This window comes from Pipistrellus kuhlii, unplaced genomic scaffold, assembly GCF_014108245.1.
Source record: "Pipistrellus kuhlii isolate mPipKuh1 unplaced genomic scaffold, mPipKuh1.p scaffold_m20_p_17, whole genome shotgun sequence".
Lineage (NCBI taxonomy): Eukaryota > Metazoa > Chordata > Mammalia > Chiroptera > Vespertilionidae > Pipistrellus > Pipistrellus kuhlii.
The window spans coordinates 483,822-507,002 of NW_023425482.1; the positions used below are offsets into that span (position 1 = coordinate 483,822).

Here is a 23,181-nt window from a genome sequence, read left to right on the forward strand (position 1 = left end):
CTAGGTATTTTAACTAATTTGTTGCTTTTGTAAACGAAGTTCCATCTTTTTTGTATTTTTTGTATATATCAAAGCTATTATTCTGTATATGAATTTTTGAATGACCAATTAAAGCAATTGTAGTATTTATTTTTTTCATTTTGTTGAAAAATATGTTGCAAGATCAAATACTGGAAGAAAGCATCTTTATAGATAGAAGAAAATTGTTTCACTACATTTACAAAGGCCATTTGGTCTGGGGAAATCTTGGTCAAATAGTCAGATTGCCATGCTTATTCACAAACAAAACAGACTTTTAACAGTTTACTTTGTGGACGAAAGGGGCCTCAAGCTAACCTGACTAGCTCAGGGAAGGCCTGCATGGTGGGCTTGCAAACTCAGAGATCTCAAGTAACCACAAAGGATGGTCTGAAATTACAACTTTTTAAACTAAAAGAAGTTTATGGTGGGTAGTCATGTCCTAGGCCAGTATATTCCCTGACAAAGGCTAATCTTTACCTTAACTGAGCCCATTGTCTTTTTGCATTTATAATACTAGGGGCCCAGTGCACGAATTTTGGGGTGGAGGGGGTCGCTCAACCCAATCTGCCTCCCTCACATACTGGGAACCCTCGGGGTATGTTCTACTGGCGGCTTAGGCCCGCTCCCCACAGAGAGGCAACCTGGCTGGTTATGGGAAGGCATGAGCCCCATCACCCTGCTGCTGTAGCCACTGCTAGTCACCGTAGCCACCAAGGTGTTTTCATCAACACTGACTCCAGTCCCTTCACCAAGAAAAAATGGCAACTTTCTTTAGGCATTTTCAAGATGTCTTTCATAGGATACGCATTTCTTTTTTTTTTTTTTTTAATCCTCAGCTGAGGATATGTTTCCATTGACTTTTAAAGAGTGTGGAAGAGAAAGGGAAAGACAGAGAACAAATCAAAGTGAGAGGAACAGTGATCTGGGCCCTGGCCAGGGAGGAGCCTGCAACCTAGGTACATGCCCTTGATCAGAATCGAACCCAGACCCTACGGTCGGCAGGCCGAGGCATTATCCACCGAGTCAAACCAGCTAGGGCAGAATATGACATTTCTTAGCCCTCCAGCAGTAGACCTTCATTTTTTCTCCAGGAGTGTGGTAGAAAAACCCTAGGTCACCTTTATCGATTCTTAATACCCAACTTACTAAGAATATTACCAGTGGCATACAGGGAGCTTAGCCAATGTGCAGGTAGAAAAGGTGTTTCCTCTATAGTTCACACCAATCTGGGGCTGGGCCCTGCCCAGGCCTAAAGCCTCTGGCCAAAGCTTTAGGCGTGGGCAGGGGCCTTCCAGCTCCCTCTGATCATTGTCTCTGCCCCTGCCCAGGCCTGCCCAGGCCGAAAGCCTCTTGAGCAGGAGCGGACCCCCCAAGCTCTCTGTGATTGATCACAGGGGTTCCACTCCCGCCCAGGCCTTACCTCACAATGACCTGGGTGCCAGGATGTTCCTGGGACACAGGTACTGGGTGCTTATGTATACAAATTAACCGCCATCTTGTTTGGATTAATTTGCATAGTCACTCTGATTGGCTATGGGTGTAGCGAAAGTATGGTCAATTTACATGTTTATCTATTATTAGGTAAGACTAGAGGCCTGCTGCACAAATTTGTGCACGGGTGGGGTCCCTCTGGGTGATCTACAGAGATCAGGCCAAAACCCGTAGTCCAATGCTGCCTATAGTTCCTACCTGCCACTCCCATTCATCCTGGACCCACTGTGCCTGCTGTGGGCTTGTGCCCAATCAGTCCCGATAGGAAGAGGCTCATACTGTCAAAGCAGCACTAACCTGCCATTTGCCCAGTGTCTGCAGAATCAGGCTGAAACCAGCTCTCTTAACACCCCGAGGGTTCGTGGATTGTGAAAGGGTGCAGGCCAGGGTGAGGGACCCCACCGGTGCATGATTGGGCCAGGGAGGGCTCCAGGGTATGTCTGGCCCATCTCACTCAGTCCCAATTGGCAGATCCTATCAAACTAATCCACCTGTAAAGTATCTGCCCCCTAGTGCACATCATAGTGACTGGTTGACCCATCAACTGTCTGCCCCCTGGTGGGCAGTGCATGTCATAGTGAGGGGTTGAGCAGCCTTAGCATATCATTAGCATATTATGCTTTGATTGGTTGTTCAGCCGTTTGGTCTATTTGCATATTACTCTTTTATTATATAAGATCTCTTTAGAATGTTAAAGTAGTTTTCCTTTTTTCTAGACCCCTCAAAGCACAGACACTGCTCTGGGGAAACCACAAATCTCATTGTTACTGAGTTAATTAACTGTTAACTATCCACCCACTTCAGTATATGTGTATTTTACTTTTTATCCAATCCCAGGTGTTTCCCCACTTTGCTTCCCCCTGCCTTCCTAATCTATCACCATTAGATTCCATGTAACCCACTTACATCGCCTCTTTTTATTGTAATGTATAAAAGAGGGTGCAAACTACCACTTTCAAGAGCATTATCTCAATCCATTGAAATTCTGCTTCCTGACAACTGTCGATAGTTTGGCTCAAATAAACTCACAAAAATTCTTCACAGTTACTTATTTTAACAACCTGATTTCTGTGCACCAAAGACAGAATAACTTGCTTCCAAATTCTGAGCTGTCTGTACAAGTGTAAATGACCAATTAAACCTATTCCTTAGTCCAGAGCTTCTCAAAGCACACTCACCAAAGTTCCTTCAAAGAATTAAGAAAAATCAGTAAAAAGTTTTTCGGGAATCTTTCCTCTTAAAAGAAAATTAATGATGATTTCATTTCTACACCACAATGAGCTTGCTTTATGTAAAATTGCTTTAAAAATTACTTATCGCTCAATTGCTTAGCCTTTTTCTTCTCTTTCAGATAAACGGATGCTCCAGAAAGATGCATCCTTGCAGTCATTATTTTAGAAATGGGAAAAGGGAGGTTTAGAGGTTATTACCACACAAAACTCACATGCCACTTATCCTCACAAACTTGGAACTACACACTGTCTCACAAAAGTTGTAACTACAACCCCCTCACAAACCTTTGGTCACCCGCCCTCGAGTCCTCCCTTTTCCTCCAGGACCCTTTATCTCCAGATAAGCTTTAAACACTACAGGTCACAGTAGGCAATTCTCCGCGCGCGACCCCCCCACCCCGCCAGTCCCATCGCAGACTCCGCGAATGCTCCCTTACAGCCTCCCAGCGGGATACTGAGTCCAGAAATCAGGTCCCACAGCCAGATTTGCTTTTGACGGAACCAAAAGCAAACTCACCAGCAAACAAAGACTACGATGGCGAGCCCGGAAGTCTGCGCCTGCGCTTTCCTTGGGCTCCCAGAGGTCTCCCCGGCTCCGCAGAGCAGGGGCTCAGGATCAATGGAAAACAGTAGACACTGGCACGGCTTCCACTTTTCTGACTGGACTACATTTCCCAGAAGGTTCAGAGGCTGGAGACTGGAACACAACACTGTGTTCACTGTACCTCTGGGAGAGGCCGTGGTGTGCCTGGTAAGAGCGGTTCTACGGTTCTAGCACGCAGGTTTGTCCCCAAGTCGGAGCCACCTGCGAGGCCCTGCGAGGAGCGCCAGAAGCCGGCGGGCCGGGTGTGTGCTCTGGCCGGACTGAAGCCGGCGCCACCTAGTTTATGGCGAGGCTTCGCTGAACTAACTCTCCCTGGGCGCGCGGCCTGCGCTCCTCCCCGCCGGAGGTGGAATATTTGGGCAGAGCGGGACTCAGTAGCCTGAGTGTTTTGGCCTTGTGGCTAATAGGATTCGGGTGAAAAGTACAGAGTTAGGGACTCGGACTGAGTATTGTTTGTTCGGGCAGAACGGTCTGAGAAGGGTTAATTGTGAAACTATGTGTGAGACTCTGTCCCAGTGATGTGTTTGTGATTTTATATGATACTGTGTGTGCGGAGGTGAGGAACTTTGGTGTGGCTTTGAGTCCAAACAGTATGATTATTAATGTTTGATGCTCTGTAACTATGTGCGGGCATGGGTTACCTGTGGCTGTGTCCCTGTGGTGGGTGTGTGACTGTGACTATGTGACCATGTCTTCGTCTTTGTGTAGGTATCTAGAGCTTTGTGGCTGTTCTTTAGTGACTGATGCCCTGTGGGGATTGTGACTCAGCTGTACTATGTAGGGAGGGGAGAGTGTTTGTGACTGAAGGTGTTACTGTGTGTCTGATGATGGGCCTGTGACTGTGCAGCAGTGTATGTGTGGATTTGGGAGGACTGTTCATTTGTGTTGTAGACTGTGAGTCACATAGTCATATGTGGGAGCACAGGAGGGCTCTACCCCTGGCCAGTCTTAAAGACACAGGAGTTGAATTCGAAGCCCTAGTCTCCTCTGATAGCACTCCCCTGGTCTGGGAAGAGAAAGCAAAGTATCTGGGTCTCAAAAAAGGTCTGTTGTCTCGCTCCACATCTCTATTCTCCCAGTGAGCTCAGAAGAGAAGGAAATAATAGTTGTGATGACTAAAAGTTATACAGTATTTAGCCGGAACCGGTTTGGCTCAGTGGATAGAGCATCGGCCTGCGGACTGAAGGGTCCCAGGTTCGATTCTGGTCAAGGGCATGTACCTTGGTTGCGGGCACATCCCCAGTAGGGGGTGTGCAAGAGGCAGCTGATTGATGATTCTCTCTCATCGATGTTTCTAACTCTCTCTCTCCCTTCTTCTCTGTACAAAATCAATAAAATATATTTTTTTAAAAATAAGTCATTCAAGATGCTTTGGAATTTTTTGTTTCCAAAACAGTTTATTTTATTCAGCACATGATTTTCTTTATTGGCAAATGCCTAACAAAAACATCAAGTGACCTGGAACCTACTATATTTCTCTTTGGGAATATCTTCCTTGCACTCCCTAATTTTCTTTTAGTAATCTAGCAAATTATTCAGATTACCTTATGGGCTGAGTATTTTGGTTTTACATGTATCCACAAATATTAAAATGTAGATACATATACACATTTCTATATACATATATTTTTATTATATTTTCATTTAAGTGATATTGTAACATCTCACATAATTAAAAGATATTTGTGAATATTTTTTAATCTTTACCTGAGGACATGTTTTTTTATTGATTTGAGAGAAAGAGGGAGAGAGACATCAATGTGAGAGAGAAACATCACTCTGTTGCCTCTTGCATGCACCCCACACGGGAACCAAACCCACAACCTGAGCTTGTGCCCTGACTGGAAATCAAACTTGACGCCTTCTGGTATATTGAATGACACTCCAACTGAGCCACACTGGCCAGGATAAGGGTATTTTTACTATTAGAAACTGTTGTTTTGTCTCTCTTTAAGAAGACTATTTATTTATTTTAATCCTCACCAAAGGATTTTTTACCATTGATTTTTAGAGAAAGTGGAAGAGAGAGAGAAAGATGGAAATATTGAAGTGATAGAAACATCAGTTGGTTGTCTCCTGCACACACCCTGACCAGGGTCTGGCCCGGGAAGGAGCCTGCAACCGAAGTACATGCCCTTGACCGGAATCAGACCTAAGACCCTTTGTTCTGCAGGCCGATGCTCTATCCACTCAACCAAACCAGCTAGGGTGTTTCTCTTCTTTAAAAAACAAAAAACAAAAAACAAAAAACAAACAAACAAACAAAAAAAACCTATTGCAGTGACATTGATTAATAAGTACATAAGTTTCAAGTGTGCATTTCTATGATCTTTATATTGCACTGTTTGCCCACCACCCAAATCATTTTACATCACCATGTTTGATCCCTTTTCCCTTTACTACCCTTCCCTCTGGTAACCACCATACTGTTGTCTGTGTCTATGAGTCTCTGTTTGTTTTCCTTGTTTATTTATTTGTTGCTTTCAGTTTTATATCCCAAATATTAGTGAAATCATATGGTTCTTAATACTTTCCTGATTTATTTGGCTTAGCATGCTTCTCAGGCTCCATCCATGTTGTTGCAAATGGCAGTATTTCATTTTATAGCTGAGTAGTGTTAACATAAAAACATTCAAACCTGTAAAGAATTTTTGTGAGTTTATATGAGCCAAACTGTCAACATATGCCAGGAAGCAGAACCTCAACCAATTGAGATAATGCTCCAGAGAATGGCAGGTTACATCTACACTGAGTGGCCAGATTATTATGATGAGTGGCCAGATAATTATGATCTCTGAACGCATAATAATCTGGCCACTTAGTGTATATACACACACACACACACACACACACACACACACACACACACACACATGAGGGGTCCACTGCATGAATTTCTGCATGGGTAGGGTCCGGCCAGCCTGGCCAGGGGCAGGGGACATGGGCACTTGGCTGGCCTGCCTGCTGGTCAAATTCCTGGTCGAGGGGACAGTTTGCATATTTATTATATAAGATATACACTGAGTGGCCAGATTATGCGTTCAGAGATCATAATAATCTGCCCAGTCAGTGTATATTTACACATTGCAATCAAAGGAAAGGGTATAGATGGTGAGGCATTGTGGTCTCTCCTTTAGAAAAACTGCTGCTTGAAACTGCTATTTGAACAATTCTGTTATTCTTAGACAGTCTCTATAGGTCAACTCTGTTATTTTTAGACTGTAAAATATCTTTGTGGTTTTTTTTCTTGAATAGAAAAGATAAACTTAATTGTCTGATCTTGCAAGCTAGCCATTTAAAGGGGCTGATACACTGATACTGATATTAATTCACATAATTCTGCCATGTGTTTATCCATCCAAGGTTACAGGTGTCTATAACGATATATGTGCCCAAAGTTACAAGTTGTCTGTATAGATATTACAGGTGTTTGATTAGATATAATATGCATTCAAGGTTACAAGCTGTCTTACACAAAGAACTAGGAGGATATAAAAAGGAAATACTCCTCCCTATGTTGGTTCAGAATTTGACAGAGGTAATCTGCTCTGAACCTGTGCACAATAAAAATGGCTCCTTACTAATGGGCTCATTAGGTGTCTTGTCCAGCTCACTAATTTTCGATACAGCAGTGGGTTACATAAAATCCACTGATGACAGAACAGAGAGGCAGGAGAAAGCAAAGCGGGGGAAACCCCTGGGACTGGATAAAAAGTAAAATTATAGACACATATTTAGGAGGGTGCAGGAATAATTAACATGATAACAATGAACGAATTTGTGGTATCTGTCTGCCAGGAGAGCCAGTGTGTCATAATTGAAAGAGTTTCATCAAAAGGTGGATGGAACTTGGGGACTCAACAAGGACTGAGTCACATATGTAATCACCTGTTGGGATGGCTAAAAGGCATTTTCCCCAAACCTGAATAGGATGATTGTTTACTGCCAGATGGCTCAGGGCATCTTAAGCTATATATTATTGCATCCTTCTGGTCAAAACACCTGAACAGCCGTAGGCTATTCCCCAATCTGACAATGCTTCTGTAAGAAACCCTACCCTTTGAAGTGTATTATCTCACCTTGTTTTAGGACAAATTGTATTAATAAAAAGCAAGGGTCCTGAAACAAGGAGAACTTGGCTTCTTCAGCCAGGTTCCTCTGACCCCCAATGCCTTTAAAAATTATCTTTTGTCTCTGGAGTCTTACTTTAGTTATGTACGGCCTTTCTCCAGATTGCTGAACCCTTCTTAATGCTGGAACAAGAACTCTGGCATTAATGGCACCCAACATCAGTCCTGGTACCCAGGAACCTTAGGCTGTGCCCCAAGGGGTCCAAGAAAAGACAAATAGAATCAATTAAGGTAAAGGTTGACTTTGTCAGTGAAGATACTGGCCTAGGATGTGAGGAGTGGAAAATAACTGACCTTGCCTGGAGGGTAGAAAGTTGCTACTCCCTCCCCCTCCTGGAGCTGAAGGCCAAATCAACAGTCTGGGTTAGTCAAGGCTGAAGATAGCAGAACAAACCAAGAAGGGAGATTAGGCCATCTGGCCGAGAAACTAATCAGCTTCAGCCCCATGGACCTCCACCCCCCCTTGTTTGGAATGTGCTTGTTTGAAGAGTGCTTAAAAAGGAGACCGCTTTGTAACGGCTGCTGCTTCTGGCCGCACCATTGCCGCAGTGGCAGCCCAGATTCGAATCTGCAATAAAGTTTGTTATTTGACTCCGCAATTGGCTAGTTGGAGTTATTTCCCGGGTAGGGGTCTCTGCCTCTTGGGTGGTCTCATCTCCATTCAACAAGATGTAACTACCCACCATAACTGCTTTTAGTTAAAGTTTAATTTCAGACCATCCTTTGTGGTTCTTTAGGTCTCTTGAGTTTACAAGACCACCAAGCAGGCCTTCCCTGAGCTTGTCAGGTTAGCATGTGGCCCCTTTCCTCCACAGTAGTATTCCATTGTAGTATACTATGTACCACATATTTATTCAATCATCTATCAAAGAACATTTTGGTGTTTCCATTTCTTGGCAACATTGAGTAATGCTGAAGTGATAATGGGGGTGCATATATCTATATGAATAAATGTTTTCAAATTTTTTGTGTAGATATCCAAAAGAGGAGTTGGTGGGTTATATGGTAACCCTATAATTAATTTTTTGAGGAAACTCAGACTGTTTCCCATACTTGCTGTATCAGTTTACATTCCCACGAGTAGTGAGTAAGAGTTCCTTTTTTCCCACCCAAAATCTCTCCAACACTTGTTATTACTTGTCTTGTTGATAATGGTACCATAGGTAGCTATATATTAATAAGGAAGGAAGCAAAAGGAATTGAACATTGTTGAGCCTAATGGGCTGGGGAGCTGAATCCTACAACTTGCTGGTTTCAACAGGAAGCTAAACTTCACACACACACCAGGGGATCCCAGCATTGTTCTTCTAAAGGGGATTAACACTACCCTTCCCCCACCTTCTGTACTGGATTAGGCAGGTAAGCACATGCACAGAACTCAAAATGGCACAGGTGTAGATGCTTCTATGAGACACACAACAGAAACCAAGGTAAGCCTTGTGCAGGCCCAGGAGAGCTTGGGAAGTTGACTGCTTATTTTAAAAAAGCTCCTGGTCATTTCCAAGCCTGAGATAATATAAGCCCAGGGGAATGTCTCCCTCCTCACCCCATTCCTTTATGTGCTATCACTGGGAAACACTTGTAAACAAGCAGATCTCGCAGCTGTGTGGACCCATGGCAGACCACACAGGCTCCAAAGGACTAAGCTTTAATATGAAAAAGAAACTCTGGACACTGGCCTTTTATTTGGCCTTGATCAAGACAAGTTTAGATTTTTTACATAGCAGGATGGAGAGAGATGGGACATTGAAAACCCAGGGGCAGCCTTCTATTTCCACCAGAATAAATCACTTAAAAAAAAAATCTTTATTGTTGAGAGTATTACAGATGTTCCTTTTTACGCCACATTGGACCCCTCTACCCAGTTCCCACTTCACCCCAGGTCTTCACAACCCTACTGTCTATGACCATGACTTGGTTCTTGCCTTAGGATTGTAAGAAACATGCCAACCTATAAAGTATTTTTGTGAGTTTATTTGACAATCAAACTGTCAACAGTTGCCAGGAAGCACAATCTCAATGGATTGCTCCAAAGAATGGTGGTGTTCCATCTACTTTTATAAATTACCAACAAAGAAGATGTAAGTTGGTTACATAAAATTTATTGGTAATAGATTAGAGAGGTGGGAGAAAGCAAAGCGGGGAAACCTCTGAGGTGGATAAATGTTGTGAGGTTGAACCCTGGATTCAAAATAAGACCACCGGAGGCTAATGATTGATTTTTAAAAAAGCAGGCAAGGATTTATTGAACTGGCCATGATGGCCGCAAGAGCACCACACACAGGTGGAATCCACATGATCACACTGTTCCAGGTGTAGGCAGTCTTTTTAAAGGTCTAAACTACAAGAATTTTCCTTTGTTCTGAATTCTAAATTCTAAATGCTGGGAACAGCCCGCAGGGTCAGGGTCGTTCCAAGCCACATCCTGATGGACAATGGAATGTGGTCCTATCTTGTGATAGCAGATAGTACAGAAGCAGACCTGAACGGTTAATCTGTAAAGGTTATCTAAAAGTTTCTACTCCTAAAGCTATTGAGTCAGTGGGAATCAATCTCCTGTGGTCCTGGTCCACAGGCACAGGAAAATTGCCTTAGCCATTCAGACTAGCAAAGCCATGCAGTGATCCTGCTGGCTCTGACAACTTGTTTTTAAAATAAGTAATAAAAGTTAAATTTTCTCATTAGGTATGTACTTATTATAAAACATTTTAAAAATACAGAAAGGGCTTCTTTTCTGAGGAAACACCAAATGGTGGATGGTGCCCATGCCTGCCTAGAGACCCCGGAGGCTCTGGAATATGAGGCTATGGTGGCTTCTGTGGAGGATTTGGCAGTGGCATCCAGGGCTGAGGTTACGTCTGGGGTTGGGGCAGGGGCCAAGGCCAAGGAGCTTGCGGAGGCAAGGCCAAGGCCAAGTAGTAGATCCCCATCACCTAGCTGGGCCACCTGGTCTAGGACATGAAGATCAAGTCCCTAGAGGAGATTGATCTATTCTCCTTGGCCATCAAGGAATTGGAGATCACTGACTTTTTTTTTTTGAGGCATTCATCAAAGATGAGGTCTTGAAGATTATACTCATGCAAAAGCAGACACATACCAGCCAGAGGAACTGGTTCAAGGCATTTTTCGCCATTGGGGACCACAATGGACATGCTGGTCTGGGTGTTATGTGCTCAGAGAAGTAGCCACTACATTCTGTGGAGCCATCATCCCAACCAAGCTCTCTATTGTCCCTGTGGAGAGGCTATGGGGGGAACAGATTGACAAGCTCCACACAGTTCCTTGTAAGGTTAATGGCCACAGTGGATCTGTATTAGTGTGCCTCATTCCTGCTCCCAGGGGCACATGGCCCGGTGCATGAAATTCATTCACAGGGTTGGGGGAGGGATGTCCCTCAGTCCAGCCCGCACCCTCTCCAATCTGGGACCCTTTGAGGGATGTCTGACCCACCGGGATCAGGCCTAAAGGTGCAGTCGGACATCACTCTCACAATCCAGGAATGCTGGCTCCCAACTGCTCGTCTGCCTCTGCCTGATTGCCCTAACCACTTCTGCCTGCCTGATCAACACCTAACTGCTCCCCTGCCGGCCTGATTGCCCCTAACTGCCCTCCCCTGCTGGCCTGGTCACCCCTAAGTGCCCTCCACTGCCAGACTGGTTACCCCTAATTGTCCTCCCTTGCTGGCCTGGTTTCCCCCAATTGCCCTTCCCTTCTGGCCCGATCACCCATAAATGCCCTCCCCTGCTGACCTGGTCACCCTTAACTGCCCTCCCATGCAGGCCTGGTCTCTGCCAACTGCCCTCCTCTGCTGGCCTCCTCAGCCCTAACTGCTCTCTTGCTAGCCTGATCACCCACAAATGCCCTCCCCTGAAGCTTGGTCCTGCGCAACTGCCATCACCTACTGGCCTGAGTTTCCCCAATGGCTATCCCCTGTTGGCCTGGTTTCCCCGATCTGTCCTCCCCTGCAGGCCTGGTCCCCCATAACTGCCCTCCCCTGAAGGTCTTGTCCCCCCCCCCCCCCGCAACTGCCCTCCCCTCTTGCCTTGGTCCCCTCAACTGTCCTCCCCTGCGGGCCTGGTCCCCCCTGCAACTACCTTCCTCTGCTGGCCTGATCACCCCTAACTTCCCTCCCTGCCGGCCTGGCACCCCCAACTGCCCTCCCCTGCAGGCCTGGTTCCCCCCCAACAATTGCCCTCCCCTGCAGGCCTGAATCATCCCACCCACACCCCCAGCAACTGTCCTCCCTTGCAGGCCCGGTCCCCCCACAATTGCTCTCCCCTGCTGGCCTAGTCTCCCCCAACTGCCCTTCTCTGCTGGCCTGGTCATCCCTAAATGCCCTCCCTGCTGGCCTGATTGCCCAGAACTGCCCTCCCCTGAAGCCTGGCCCCTCCTAACTGCCATCCCCTGCTGACCTGGTGCCAACCAACTGCCTTGGTCCCCTCTAACTGCCTTCTCCTGAAGCCTGGTCTCCCTCAACTGCCCTCCTCTGATGGCCTGGTCATCCCCAATTGCCCACTACTGCCCTCCCCTGCCAGCCATCTTGTGTCCACATGGGGCAGCCATCTTTGGCCAAATGGGGCAGCCATCTTGTGTCTTGGTGTGACAATCAATTTGCATAATACTCTTTAATTAGATAGGATATACTGAGTGGCCAGATTATTATGATCTCTGAACGCATAATAATCTGACCACTCAGAGTGTGTGTGTGTGTGTATGTGTGCATGAATTTATGCATGGGTGGGGTCCAGCCAGCCTGGCCAGCGGGAAGGGACATGGGCAGTTGGACAGGCTGCCTGCTGGTCAAACTCCTGGTCAGGGGGACAATTTGCATATTAGCCTTTTATTATATAGGATATACACTGAGTGGCCAGATTATTATGCATTCAGAGATCATAATAATCTTGCCACTCAGTGTGTGTGTGTGTGTGTGTGTGTGTGTGTGATATATATACATATACATATATACACACACATATACATATATGTAAAAGCCAAGTGACCTGAATGCCAGAATGACCAGAACGACTGGTCACTATGACCAGAATGACTGGAACAACTGGTTGCTATGACCAGAATGACCAGAACAACTGGTCGCTATGATGCCCACTGTGGTGGCCAACCAGCCTGATTGGGGTCCCAATCGGCTCCCCAACCTCCTGTGGCCCCTCCCCCCAGCAAGCTCCATTCCCAGTCGGCCCCCACACCAATCTGGGATAGAGCTGGCTAACCTCCTGTTCCCCTCCCCCCAGCCAACCCTGTCCCCAATCAGCCAGACTTCCACCCATGCACAAATTCGTGCACTGGGCCTCTAGTGTGTGTATAAATAGATAAGATAGATAGAAAGATATTACATCATTGCTGTAAGACAATGCCTGTTAACAGTTTATTTCTTCAAACTTTTATACATGCATTTTTTTCTTCCTACATAATTTGATTGAATCATACATATGACTTTGTTTTCTGCTTTTTTATTCATACAATTTTATGATCTAATTATTCTAAAGCTTTGATAAATATCCTTTAATAGGTTGTAACCTGCTTTAGCATCTTCTTGTTATAAGATAATACTCCCTATTTCTTGGTATTATAATGCTGCAAATGGGCAAGATAGTTGTAAATTCCGATTTTTTTCTGTGTTTAGCATAATTGCCTTATTATAGATTTCTAAAGATAAAATTGTGTGATTAAAAGAAATGAATGAATTTAAAGCTCTTGATAATATTATCAAACTAGAGGCCTGGTGCACAAAAATTCAGGCATTGGAGGGAAGTGTCCCTCAGCCTGGCCTGCCCCCTCTCACAGTCTAGGAGCCTTTGGAGGAAGGTGACACCCCCATCACACCTCTGCTGCTGCTACTGCCCTTGGCACAAGTTTCAGCCTGCTCTGGTTACCTGAGCCTCAGACAGCCCTTGTAGGCTAGGCAGTTGCCATCCAAGGTTTGCCTGCACCTTGGACGTCAGCTGGGAAGCCGCCATCAAAGGCCTGCCTGTGCCTCCGTCCAGCTCTGGGGGGCTGAGAGGTCTGGGGGACTCCAGAGGCAGGTGTTCTAGCAGGGCTGAGGGGACTGGGCGCAATTATCTTGTGGCTCTGGGCACTACCATCTTTGAGGGCATGGAAGTCAATTAGCATATTCCCTCCTTATTGGCTATGGGTTCTGCCATCTTTGCAATAGTATGAGGGTCAATTAGCATATTCCTTCTTTATTAGATAGGATGGCTTTCCAGAGTATTGTATTAATTTACAGTTTTGGCTATCACTCTAAATTGTTGTTATTTTGATGGAAAAATGGCCAATGGAGAAAAAAGGGGAGACAACTGTAATATTTTCAAAAATAAAGATACAATTTTTCAAAATTGCATATCCTATATAATAAGAGTAATATGTAAATCAGCCATCACTTGGTGACAAATGGCTGTGCCCATAGCAGACGCTGGTGGCATCACCCTGGCAATAGGAGCCCAGCATCTGCTCCTTGGCTGTGAGGGAGGGGTAGAGTCTCTGACCATAAGAATGGGAGCACTGCCAGTGGTTGTGCTGTGGGAAAGAAGGGGCCTGGGGGGCCGTGCAGCGGGAGGGAAGGGTCCTATGGGGCTGCGAGCCCAGAGTGCACACCCCGGCCTGCCTTGCAGCAGAAGGGAAGGGGCCTGTGGGGCCCCGAGCTCCGTGTCCCCTAGGCAGGGGAGGAACCAGAAAAATGATCTTTCCAATACCTGATGCTGACAGAGTTCTATGGGTGCCGAGGTCCTCCACCTGCAGCCCCCAGTCGCAACCCAGCAGCCCCCAGTCGCAGACAGAAGCCCCCTGCCAGCAGTCCAGACAGGACCAGAGTGGCACCGTGGTGGGGGGGGGGGGGTGTTGTCCGGCAGATATGCTACAGTTATCAAATCCTCTTGACTCGCAATAAGTATGGTCCAAGGGGCAAGGCTCTCATGGCAGGTGATGCTCACCATGCCAAGTGAGAAAGCCAGACCTGAGAGCCCAAGCCCCTAAGTATCTGAACTGCAGGGTATTGTGGACCAAGGCCCTGAGAAGGCCCCAGGACATGCATCTTCCCAGAGGCTGTGCAGAAGGAGGGGAGGAACTCTGGCTAGAGGCCAGGGTGAGGGATGCTGAGACTTGCAGGCCAAGTCCAAAGACTTGCAGGCCAAGACCGGGCTGAGGGATACCACTTCCCCTAACTCCCGTGCATGAATTTCGTGCACCAGGCCTCTAGTTTTTTACTAAAAAGGTTGTTGAACTTTATCTTGTTTCAAGTGAATCATCTGTCCTCATCCTTTGTGCACTTAATAATGGGATCATTGTGTTTTATTTTTAATTGAATTTGCTGGGGTAACATGGGTTAGTAATATATATACGTTTCCAGGGTTCAATTCTATAATACTTCATCTGTATATTGTATTGTGTGATGGCCACCCCAAGTAAAGTCTCCTTCTGTCACCATTTATCCCTCCTTTACCTTCTTCTGTCTACTCCCACCCACTCCTTTCCCTCTGGTATTCAACATACTGTTATCTGTCTATGAGTTGTTGTTTTTTTGTTTTTTGTTGCGTAATCTCATCACCAATTCAATTTCTGGTCAGGGCACATGCCCAAATTGGGGCCTCAATCCACAGTGTGGGGCATGCAAGAAGCAGCCGATCAATGATTTTTCTCTAATCACTGCAGTTTCTACCTCTCTCTCCCTCTCTAAAAAATGTTTTTAAATTGTTTTCTGAAAACAAAAAACAAAACAAAAAAACCAACAACAAAACAAAAGACAACCAACCAAATGGGAAATAATATTTTCAAACAACAGCTCCAACAAAGGGATAATATCCAAAATATATAAATGATTCAATCAACAAAACAAACAATATAATATCCAAAATATATAAATGATTCAGTCGACAAAACAAACAATCTGATTACAAAATGGATATAGAAGATGAACCGAGGACTGGGTTAAAAAAGGCTTGGTAATTTGGTAGCCTGTGGGTAAGTGTTCAATCTCTGCTAAGACTTAGTATCAAGCCAAAACCCGTTTCCCAAAGGGTGATTAGTTAACTCAGAGGAAGACAGGGGTTGGCTTCAAAATCCCAAAGGCTTGTGTTGTGATTCACTCATAGGGGCTGCCAAAGGCTCCAGGCAGCATCCCTATCTGCCACTAATAGTTCCAGTGATCCACTGGGCCATGTGGCCCAAGTGGCAAAGCAGCTAACACAACCGAAACCAGTTTGGCTCAGTGGTAGAGTGTCGGTCTATGGACTGAAAGGTCCCAGGTTTGATTCCGGTCAAGGGCATGTTCCCGAGTTGCAGGCACATCCCCAGTAGGGGGTGTGCAAGAGGCAGCTGGTCGATGTTTCTCTCTCATCGATGTTTCTAGCTCTCTATCTCTCTCCCTTCCTCTCTGTAAAAAAATCAATAAAATATATTTTTAAAAAAAAGCAGCTAACACAAAGTCTGGACATGTAGCAGAATCTTCTTATTCTGGACCCTTCTCAAAACTAGCAGCTTTTCAGGTCACTGGGTAAACAGGCTGAAGTAACACCCAAGTGAGGAATACACCTTCACAATCCAGAGGCCTACTAGGCTTTGTGCCTCTTCTGGGGGATGTTGGTAGGGCCAGATGCAACAAATTTTTCACCTTAGAAGGAATATTTCTGGAGAACGACTAAGACAGTGGCATAGGTAAACACCTGTATTTGCTGCTTGTCACAACCACATCAAAATTCCAACTAAAAGACAAAACAAATATCATCCAGAACCATAGGCAACCTGGTTGAGTGGAAGTTCTACAACTAAAAGGAAAGAACAAAGCGCATTGACACTGGTAGGAGGTGCGGGGGTGCGCAAGTGCAGAGGTGAAGAGGTGCAGAGATGCATGCGAAACAGGCTAGCAACTGGGTGCACTGTTGTTTTTTTCAATTTGGGGGGTGGGGAGATACAAGCTCTCGATTGCTCTGAATTCCAGTTCTGGGTGAGTCTCTGGGGATCCAGACTCATATGGGGAGAAACTGGATTGTCTGGCATCAGGCAGGAACGCAAGGGCAGCTTTTTCTCAGAGGTGCTCGCAGTGATCATTGTTCCTGCATAGGGCTGTGGGACACAGAGACCCTGGGACCTCTCCAGTACAGGGCTGATGGGCAGCCATTGCTGTTTGCTCCACCCTCGTGATTCCCTGAGACCCCACCCACCCAATTTACAATCCCACTCAAGCTATGCACAGCAGCTTATGCATATGAATGGCCTGTCCCTCTTGCAACCTAAAACCTAACAAACTACAGCTGGGTCAGAGAGCCCAAAGTGTCCAAAAGAAGGCCTAAGGCCCTGGAGCAGTAGCCTGCATTGCTTCACAGCTGGGCCTCACCTGGGTCATTTACCATTTCCTTGATATTTTCTTCTATACACCAATCAGCTGCCTCCTGCACACCCACTACTGAGGACATGCCTGCAACCAAGGTACATACCCTTGACGGGAATCTTTGATCTTTTCTTAACGTTCATTTCCCTTTCGCTCTTTTCAGTGATGATTTGGTCAGAGTAGGTCTGAGCAGATCAGTTTGGTTCATATCATTGTAACATTGGGACACTGGCCTGTGTCTCTAAATTCCCCCTACTAAAGACCCTGGGCCTATCTTTCTTTTTTTTTTTTTTCTTTTTAAAAATCTTCATTGTAAGGAGTATTACAGATGCCTTCCTTTTCACCCCCATTGCCTTCCACCTTGTTCCTGCCCTGCCCCAGGCCTTCACCACCCTATTGTCTGTTTCCATAGGTAATACATATACCGTATTTTTCAGACCATAAGACGCACTTTTTCCCCCCCAGAAGTGGAGGGGAAAAGTCCCTGCGTCTTATGGTCCAAATATAGCCTACACATATACTTTTAAAAAAAAAGTTTTTTTACTTGCCCGGCGCTGTGTGGTCTCTGTGTGCTTGCCCGGCTCTAAAATGGTTCTAAATGCTGCTGTTTACTTTACAGGGTTGATTACATGTGTTTATGACTGTGATGTTGGGTTTTAATGCACATAAAATATTTTAGGACACTATTTGTTTCAGAATCTTTTTTTCTTCATTTCCCTTCTCTAAAAACTGGTGCGTCTTATGGTCCGGAGTGTCTTATGGTCTGAAAAATACGGTATGTATATATAATCTTTGGTTAATCTGTTCTTACCCCATTTCCCCCTTCCCCAAGATTCGTCAGTCTGTTCCATGTTCCCACGCCTCTGATTCTATTTTATTTATCAATTTATTTTGTTCATTAGATTTCTTGTTCATTTATTTTGATTTTCAGATACAGTTGTTGATAGATATGCATTATTGCCATTTTGCTATTTTATTGTTCATATTTTATCATTTTTTTCTCCTCCTTCTCCTTCTTCTTCTTCTCCTTCTTCCTCCTCTTAAAAAATACTCTTTAGCTGAAACTGGTTTGGCTCAGTGGATAGAGCATCAGCCTGCTGACTGACTGAAGGATCCCGGATTCAATTCCGGTCAAGGGCATGTACCTTGGTTGCGGGCACATCCCCAGTGGCGGATGTGCAAGAGGCAGCTGAACTCTCTCCCTTCCTCTCTGCAAAAAATCAATAATATATATATATATATATATATATATATATATATATATATATATATATATTTATTTTTTTTTTTTTTAATACTCTTCAAAATTACCTATAATACTGATTTGTGGTTATGGATCTCTTTTAGCATTTTCTTGTCTGTGAACCTCTTTATCAGACCTTTAATTAAAAAAAAAATGTTTCTTTACTGATTTCAGAGAGTAAGGAAGGAGAGATAGAAACATCAATGACAAGAGAGAATAATTGATCGGCTGTTTCCTGCACACACCCCACTGGGGACTGAGCCCACAACCCAGGCATGTGCCCTTGGCTGTAATTAAACCCAGTACCCCCCAGTCCGCAGGCCGATGCTCCATCCACCAAGCCCAGCTGGCCAAGGCTAACCTTTAATTCTAAATAACTTTGCTGGGCAATCTTGGTTGTAGGTCCTTGATATTCATTACTTTGAATATTTCTTGCCACTCTCTTCTGGCCTGCAAAGTTTCTGTTGAGAAATCAGCTGACAGTTGTATGGAAGCACACTTTTAGGTAAGTAACAGCTTTTCTCTTGCTGCTTTTAAAATTGTCTCTTTGTATTTGATCCTTGGCATTTTAGTTATGATGTGTCTTGATGTGGGCCTCTGCATTCTTATTGTTTGTGTCTCTCTGGGTTTTCTGGACTTGTAAGTCTATTTCTTTCACCAAGTAGGAAAAGTTTTCTGTCAATATTTCTTCAACTAAGGTTTCAATACCTTGCTCTTTTCTACTTCTGGCACCTCCATATGTGAATGTTGGTATGCCTGAAGTTGTCCCAGAGGCTCCTTACAATATCTTCCTATTTTTATATTCTTTTTTTCTTTTTGCTCTTCTGATTGGGTCTTTTTTGCTTTCCCATTTTCCAATTGTTGATTTGATTCTCAGAATCCTCTACTGTTAAATCCTTGTAAATTATTCTTTATTTCAATTAGTGTATACTTTATTTCTGACTGGTCCTTTTTTTATGTTGTTGATGCTCTAATTTCCTTGAAATTCTCACTAAGTCCCTTGAAGCTCTCATTAATTCCCTTGAGCAACCTTATAACCATGGTTTTAAACTCTGTATCCAGTAGTTTGCTTGCTTGTATTTCTTTCATTTGTGATGTATTTCTTGTCTCCATATTTTGCTGCTTTCCTGTTTTTGTTTCTATGTATTAGGTATAGCTGGATATGTCTCCTGGAATTGGTAGAGTGGCCTTATATAGTAGGTGTCCTGTAGGGCCCAATGGTTTTGACTACCCAGTCACCTGAGCTGGGCTCTTCTAGGTGCACCGTGAGTGGGCTCTATTCAACAGTCTTGTAGTAGTTGAGCCTTGATTGCTCTTGGTGTCACTGAGAGGAATTGACCTTCAGGACAATTGTGGAAGACACCCCAATGGAGCATGATTTGCTTCAGTGGTGCTTTGGTGCTCACAGAGAGTGCCCTTTGAGTGTGTTCTTGTGGATATGTAGAGTTGTAATCTGATATGGTCTGAAGCTGTCCACTGGGTACAATGGTTCTGGTGCTTCCTGGCATGTGCAATATCAGCCACTGCCTGGGGCCACCCAACAGGAGCTACAAAGAGATCTGCAGATGGCTGCTACTTGTATTGGATTTGGAAGTGCCCAGGCAATGCCCAGCTCTGTAGTAAGGCAGACTGATGCTAGTGCTGGGTCTTGGTACTTACTGAAGGTACTCTGAGTCCAGCTGGTGCATGTTTGAGAGATTTCAGGAGAGTCTGAAGCTAGAGCCTGAACAGGACATTTGTATCTAAAAGCTGCTGCAAGCAGCTTGGGTAGGACTGCAAGTTGAATGGGGCAGGGTCTCCAGAAATCACCAGGATGGAGCAAACAGTGTGGGCCATGCTGATGGAAACTCAGATAAGGTTGCCAGTTAGTCCTTTGATGGGAGAGGTCCAAGAACAGGAACAATGACCCCTGTGAGCACCCTGTCTATGAAAAAGCCAACCCTGACTTCCTGGCCTGATGCCATACCATCCAGTTCCTTCCCATATGTCCCTGGATCCCCTAAAGCTGCCAGCCTGGCGGCACTGGAGCTTAGAGAAAACTGGACCATGTAAGTTCATGCACCATCCCTTTAAGAGGGACATGTGGGATTCCAACAGCCTCTGTATCATTCAGCCATAATCTGGCTGGGTTTTATAGCCTGAAGTTACATGGACTTCTCTTCCCAGCTCTGGTAACCTAGGCTGGGTGTCTGGTGTGGGGCTTGGATCCCTTGCTCCTCATGGAAGAGAGGCCTCTGTAGCCACAATATCTTGCCCAATTTAAAAAAGCCACATTCCAAAACTCCAACATATCTCAATGTGCTTTCTGCTTCTCTAGTTCTGAATGATGGCTGATCTATTTTGATGTGGTTGTAGGAGGTGGTGAGTACCTAATTTACTTTCACCAACATCTTGATTCTCTTCCAGTCTTTCTTGAATCCATCCTGCTATATAGTTGGATTTCCTCCTCGTTTTGAGTAAGATCAGGATTTGTCCAACTTTCCTCTAATCTTTCATGTATGTGTGATTGGGACTAAGGAGTAGGAGACATGAAAGGAGAAGAAAAATATTCTGAAGTAGCATTTTTGGAGCTCAGAGTCAAGATCACCTCATGTCTTTGTTCTTCAACCCCTCATATCCAACATTTTCTTTGAACTTTGAATTTCTTTTAAAGTGTAACCAAGAAGAGAATAAATATGTTGATTTCTAAAAAGGCCATGCTCCATGTAAGTTGGTGTTTTCTTGTCCCTAATTAAGTCATTTTTTTATATAAGTCATATGAATACTTGCATTATTTATCATGATATTGTTACCTAATTTAAATCATGTAATAACTTACAAAGCTATTAGATGATTTCAATTATATAACGATGACAAATGAGTGACTAAGTAATGATGCCAAAACTTTAGGCTTGTCCTTTTTTGTTCCTCTCATCTCAGTGTTCATATACTCAGTAGTAAATCATTCCTCATTTCATATATGCTCAGTCTTCTACCAGAAACAAGGGGAGAAGAGAAATGGTATTTTTGAAGGAAATAATTAGTGTTTCTCTTGTCAAAACTTTTGTTTGATAAGATGAATTTTATGTTAATTTTTAACTTTATTTTTCTTGTTGACACTATTACAGATGTCCCCATTCCTCACCTTTGCCCACCTCCACCCCAGTCTCCAACCCTCCCTGCCTTCCCTCTGGCCATCACTACACTGTTGTTTGTGTCTATGTGTTATGGATATATATTCTTTGGCTCCTTTGTTCACCTTCTTTCATCCAATCACTTATGCTGGCTCCCCTCTCACAGCTTTCAGTCTAAGTGTTCCATGTATTCATGTCTCTGGTTCTATTTTGTCAGTTTATTTTTTCTATTAGCTTCCACATAAAAGTGAGATCACATGGTATTTGTCTTTCTCTGGCTTATTTCATTTATAATAATAATAATATCCAAATCCATCCATGCTGTTGCAAGAGGTAACATTCCCTTTTTTTTTATAGCCACTTAATATTTTAGTGTGTAGATGTACCACAGCTTTCTTATACAATCCTTTACTGATTGGCACTTGAGCTATTTCCAGATCTTGGCTATTGTAAATAATGCTGCTATGACTATAGGGGTGCATATATTCTTTCAAATGAATGTTTCTGGATTCTTAGAATATATAATATGCGTGTGTGTGTGTGTGTGTGTGTGTGTGTGTGTGTGTGTGTACATACATACACACACACATATCCTATATAATAAAAGCCTAATATGCAAATAGACTGAATGGCGGAACAACTGGTGGAATGGCTGGTCGCTATGATGTCCACTGACCACCAGGGGGCAGACGCTCAACACAGGAGCTGCCCCTTGGTGATCAGTGCACTCCCACAGGGGGAGCGCTGCTCAGCCAGAAACCAGGCTCAAGCTGGCGAGCGCAGCAGCAGTGATAGGAGCCTCTCTTGCCTCCGCAGCAGCGCTAAGGAGCAGCAAGCTGAACTGTAAGGAGCAGCGAGCTAGCAGGCAGTAAGGAGTGAGGAGTCCCAGACTGTAAGAGAACAAAGGCTGGGCTGAGGGACCCTTCCCCCAGTGTTGGGAGCTGAGTCCCCTGCCAACCTGAGAATCGGGGGATGGAGCAAGGGTAGGTAGCCCTGCCTGCTCTCCCCCAGGAGTCGGGTCACTTGGGGACGTGGCAAGCAACAGTGTCCTTCGTTCTGCTGTGCGTGCAAAATTGGAATCTGCAAACATGTCCTTGAATTAATATAGCAGAGTACAGCTGGATGAACATTCCCAAGCAGATATCTTCCTGTGTAGGTCTTAAGGAACTGGCATGTAGCCATCATGCCCTGAGAGAAGGCCATTTGGAGGAATGCCCAGCTTCAAGGCATTCCTGAAGAATAAAAGAGTTTGCACCTTTAATAAACTTGCTGCAGTGCTACTAGGCTTTGCAGTCCTCCTGAAGCCCCGCTGTTCCTTTCTTTTCTTTTTCTCAGCCTCCTAGCCATACCTTCAGGACCTGTAATACCGGCTGGTTCCGGTAGGTGGTGCCCAAACAGGCACCTGAAGATACTTGGGAGATCCTAGGAAGGCTGCCGCTGAGATACTGTCCACAGAAACTGTGAGGGACACGGCGGATTAGTGATTCGGGAGTAAAAATGGGGCAAGCTTCTAGCAAAGACCTTTTTATACAAGTGCTGTATAACCTGCTAACTTCCCGCGGTGCCCGTGTAGATAAGACTCAGCTCACGCGTTTTGTACAATTTGTTCAAACTGTCGTTGGTTTCCTGAAGATGGGACCATCAACTCCCAAGTATGGATACGTATCGGGGAAGAAATTAGAAATTACTATAGTATTCACGGGCCGGGGAAGGTACCTGTAGATGTTTTTGCTTTATGGTCTCTTATAAAGGATTGTCTTGGCACAGATACTGAGCTTACTAAGTGGCAGAAAGCAACTAGGGAAAGCTTTAGGGCTCGGTCACGCTCTCTTTCGTCCTTAGACTCCCCTCCTGCTGACCCGCCACCGCCTCCGCCGGTTGCTCCATCTGCTCCTCCTAACATTCCTTTACCTCCTCCACCCCTAGCGGCTTTTGGAGCTTCGGCTTCACCTCCAAGGTATGAGCAGCCCGAGGTAACGTTAAAGACAGAAGGGGGGACGCAGACCC

At 44.8% G+C, this 23,181-nt stretch overlaps 2 protein-coding genes and 1 pseudogene across 4 annotated transcripts in view; 1 reads left to right on the forward strand and 2 right to left on the reverse strand.

Annotated features, from left to right (window-relative positions):
• Positions 1–3,580, reverse strand: part of ZNF260 (zinc finger protein 260) — a 27,628-nt gene extending 24,048 nt beyond the window's left edge. For both annotated transcript variants that reach the window (XM_036440725.2, XM_036440724.2), the window contains exon 1: positions 3,262–3,580. The gene's annotated coding sequence lies outside the window, so the exon portion shown is untranslated. The remainder of the gene's footprint in view (positions 1–3,261) is intronic.
• LOC118720849 overlaps positions 1–10,839 on the forward strand; it is a 19,845-nt pseudogene extending 9,006 nt beyond the window's left edge.
• Positions 1–23,181, reverse strand: part of ZNF566 (zinc finger protein 566) — a 140,092-nt gene that overhangs the window by 82,265 nt on the left and 34,646 nt on the right. The gene's annotated exons all lie outside the window — the stretch shown is intronic.